We start from the raw sequence: 4,344 nt of genomic DNA, 5'->3' as shown, positions 1-4,344 counted from the left end.
TTTGTATCGGTCTGTTTGTATCGGTCTGGCGTTATACTGCTCATCTCAACGGACTTCCAAACCCCGCCCACTAATCAGGCATTTGATTGACAGGAAATAGAACCAATCAACGAGCAGAGACTAAAAAAAAAATCTCACAACAAGTTAATTTTCTCCATTTTGATTTTTTTATTCAGTAACGTTGATAGCAAAGAACAGATGTGAGTAAACACTATTTTCTTTGCATTACAGCTTTTAATGATGAAAAAAAGCTTAACACAACTTTTATTTAAAAAATAAAAAAAACTATATTAAATCAATGTTCATTTAAAGGTTTTGAATGGTTGGGGCTTTGAATTCACGTTTACAATGCTTTCAGGTGAAAGGTGCTCCCCACAAATAATAATATTAATATTTTTATTTATTATTTAAATATCCTTTTCTACACTGCAAGGCCACAGTACATGTAACACCAGTAATATACAAAACATATATACATTTAATGTAAATAAAGTGTAATACAAACCATAAATATAAACCATAACATTAAATCAGTGTTTAATCAATATAAAACGATGTTCACAAAAAAATGTGTTCTGACTTCAGATATCAAAGTTGTTTCAGTGCATTAACTATGAAAAAATAAATGGTGTTTCAGCATCCTTTTGCATCTGTAAAACCTCACTGGACCAAAGTGGAACATGAGCAATTGCCTTCACGAGAGCGTGATTAACCCCTAGTCCCAAGGGGTATACTAAACCCGGTAGAGCTCCTCTAATACTGCTTTCGCTGTGTCAGATATATTGTATTTACAAGATGGGTGCACATGTGTACACATGAACACCACCAAAAACTCTATTTATCAGCAGTGTTGGGCACGTTAAAAGTAATTAGTTACTAGTTACTAGTTACTTCTCCAAAAAAGTAACTGAGTTACTAATGGAGTTACTCCACTATAAAAGTAACTAGTTACCAGTAAAAGTAACTATCGCATTACTTGCCCCGTAAAAAAAAAAAATAACAAATGAAAATAAATGATGTAATTACTATTATTGTTAGAAAAATAACAAACGAAAATAAACCTAAAATGTTGACAAAAATATAATCTAACGAATTAAAAAAAAAAAACGAAATTCTCCACACAACCAAAGAAAATTACTAAAATGTGTAATACTGAAAAAAAACGGAAAAAACGAAAAACACCATCTGGGGATAAAATCAAACAAAATAAAAAAAAAACAGCTTCACCAAAAGAGAATAGAGGTTAGATCGGGCCCAAAATATCCGACCCGACCCAGCCCGTGCACGTTCTGCCCGAGCCCGAGCCAACCCAAACCATAAACTGTCATTATCAGCCTGACCCGATCCACCCCATAAACTGGCTGTTTTCGGGCTGATTGAATGAGCGAAATATGATCAGAATTATGTTAATTAACACTGTAACATAGAAGCAAGAGTGAGAGTGAGAGTGATTTCTGGTATGAGCTACTCACAGGTAAATGTTCTCCTGTTTCTCTTTCATCTGCCTCGCGCGCATATTGTAATCCCATACATAATTCTGTGTTTTCTCAGTTTCTGTGTTTTCTCAATTTCTCAGTGTTGTCTGTCGTATTTTGCGGCTAGCGCAAGCGCTTTACACAATAACTAATGCCACGGACCACGAGGTGCCGCGCGCTGCTGCTGCTGTGCCGTATCCGACTCCCTGCTGAATCCGACTCCGCTTCGCAAACAGAATCGGCACAACACTGCCCGCTGTACAACTCCGCTGTACAACAGCGCTTATAAATAAATTAAACACCAAAAGGACGGTTTTCTATCTAGTTTTATAAACACAAAATACAGTTCGAGTTAGTTCTGTTTTTTCCTTTTAATTACCGTTTTTATTAGATTCAGTTAACACAAATGTTTTTTTCACTTTCAGTTTTCGTTATTTCGTTCGCTTTAGTGTACAATAATAATTGGTTACTTAGCAACATTGTGATTATCACACAAGAGCTTTATATAAAATAAAAATAGGAGCCCGATTTCGGGTCAGTCCTCGTGTCAGGTCGGGTTCGGGCAGAGAATCTAAGCTCTAAAAGAGAAAGCAGCAGCACCACAAAAACCGGAGCAGCTAAAAAGAGCTTAACGTCCTTAATTCGGAACTTGGCCTGTCCACGGCAATCACTGAATTGATTAGAGCAGCAAATCATCACAATTGTGCCTCACTTCACCACGCCAAACCACAGGCACAGCGGCCAGAAGCTCAAGTTCACCGGAAAGAGGAGGGGTTAACCAGGGCAAAGCGAAGTTAAAACAAAAAAAAGTTAATTGAGCGGCTAAAGTAAGGTGCAGTAACGGGTTGTGGGAAATGGTAACGGCGTTATAGTTACAGTCAGAGTAATTAGTTAGATTACTCGTTACTGAAAAAAAGTAACGGCGTTAGTAACCGTTACTCCCAACACTGTTTATCAGTGGGGAAATCTGGGTTTTCGAGTTACAGACGTGTCAAATAAACATGCAGGTTTAACATCTACTGTGATCTATTTTTTAAAGGTTTACTTCAATCCGCATATGGATTATACGCACATTAAATACATATGTTGTTCTGTTGGTTTTCGTTTGTAGTTAGTGTAGATATATTTGACCTCAGAAGCAAACAAAAAAGCATTTGCGTTATTTCTATATTTCAATGTGAACTTAAAGGCAGGATAAGATACATTTCATATCAATTAAACATATTTAAATTTTTACTTAAACTTTACTTAATGACCAGGGCTAGATTCCACTTACACATAAAGAGTTTCTTTTTCTCAGTTTTCCAATTCGTTTATACAGTAAACATCACTGGACTGAAGTGGAACAGGGGCAATAACCCTCGTAATTTAAGACTGACCCCTAGTCACAAATGGTGCCCTAAACTCTGTATATTGTATATCCTTTAAGTGTGCACCCAGGTATATAGCAACCTTTGGACCTACAGTATAGTGCACAAGTTCTTGAGAGTGCCAGGTTTAAATGTGTTAAAGTAGGACAAAGTGGAGGTTTGTTGGAGTAAAACATTTAATGTTATTTTTTTATTATAATTATTATTGTGTGTTTAAAAAAACTCTTTTCTCTATATTCTCTTTTATTTTCAGGTAATCCTCACACTAATATTTTATTCTCTGCGACAATGCTCACAAAACTCAGAAGAAACATATGCGCTTGCATAAGTCACAGCTGTGGAGCATGAAGTGCATAGAGTGGACACTTATGTAGTCTTGTTGGGTAAATGTAAAAATTTGGGACACCCTACAGCTGATGAGTGGACCAATAGAAATGCCCTAAAATGACTTTGAATGCAGTAGTGTTTTTATTGACTCCCACTGAAAGCTAAGAAGTGTTTTTCCTTTCCGGTAGAATATCTAGCAGTCTGACTCTTTGCTTAAATGTGCAGCAGCTAATGTGGGATAATTGTGATAGCGGTGGACAGCTTAGATTACAAATCAGATGCTCTGTCTAAGTGTAGGTGGACTGAGTAAAAATAGTACACCCCATTAGTAGCACATCGATCGTTATGTGTTTTTTTTTTTGAGTGCTCATGATTTCCTGGAACTTAGCATTCCTAATTGTGAATATGTTTCACAGATTGACATACAGTATAGTAAAGTAATTCAGTGCAGTAATTTGATAAAATCCATGGACCTGACAAATAATTTGGTCAAAATGTTTGAATCTGAATTTTCACCATGATCACAAATACCTGGTGGGACTGTCTAGAAATTTGGAAAAAAAAAAAGTTTACTTCTCTTGAAATAATATTCAGTTTTTTGTCTTTATTTTGACGTATTTTAAGACAACACATACCAGGTGACCGATCAGTTGTTTCAAATCACTGGGCTTAAACTGGCCTTAGATAAATCCCAAAAGATGATTGCAGAGGAGGTAGAGACGCTGTAGAGGTTTGGAAAGTACTGTAGTCTTCGGATCTGGTCCCAAGTCTGCTATTTGGATAGCATTTTGTCCAGCCATTATGAGGTTCAAAAAGGACAGCTTATTCATCTGCAGCCATCCTTAAGCTGTGGCATTAGAATAAGACCAGAGACGATGAGGGAGAGGCATGGAACGCCAGAACACATATTAAAAGGAGTTGAACAAAAGAGGAAGGGAGGATTTGCAGCTTGGAGTCAATTAAGCAGTCCGTCATGTGGAACTGGGAATGTGGCGAAGACATGCCATGAAATCCACAAGACAGTTTAGCAACCATCTGTGTCCCTGGGCTGTCTCCATGTTTTGTGTCCTTTCATTTCAGAGAAAGTTACGCTGAAAAGCTTGATGATTACTGTTAGGGTACCAGTTGCCAGCATTTGTTGCAGAAAATGAGACAATGACTGCTGGTTGAAT

General features: G+C 37.1%; 1 protein-coding gene across 1 annotated transcript in view; it reads left to right on the top strand.

The window, feature by feature from the left end:
* Positions 1–4,344, top strand: part of ptprub (protein tyrosine phosphatase receptor type Ub) — a 595,528-nt gene that overhangs the window by 288,291 nt on the left and 302,893 nt on the right. The window lies entirely within an intron of this gene.

This window comes from Astyanax mexicanus, chromosome 6 (assembly GCF_023375975.1).
Source record: "Astyanax mexicanus isolate ESR-SI-001 chromosome 6, AstMex3_surface, whole genome shotgun sequence".
Taxonomy (NCBI): domain Eukaryota; kingdom Metazoa; phylum Chordata; class Actinopteri; order Characiformes; family Acestrorhamphidae; genus Astyanax; species Astyanax mexicanus.
The sequence above is the reverse complement of the archived record's forward strand: the minus strand, read 5'-3'. Positions and strand labels throughout refer to the sequence as shown.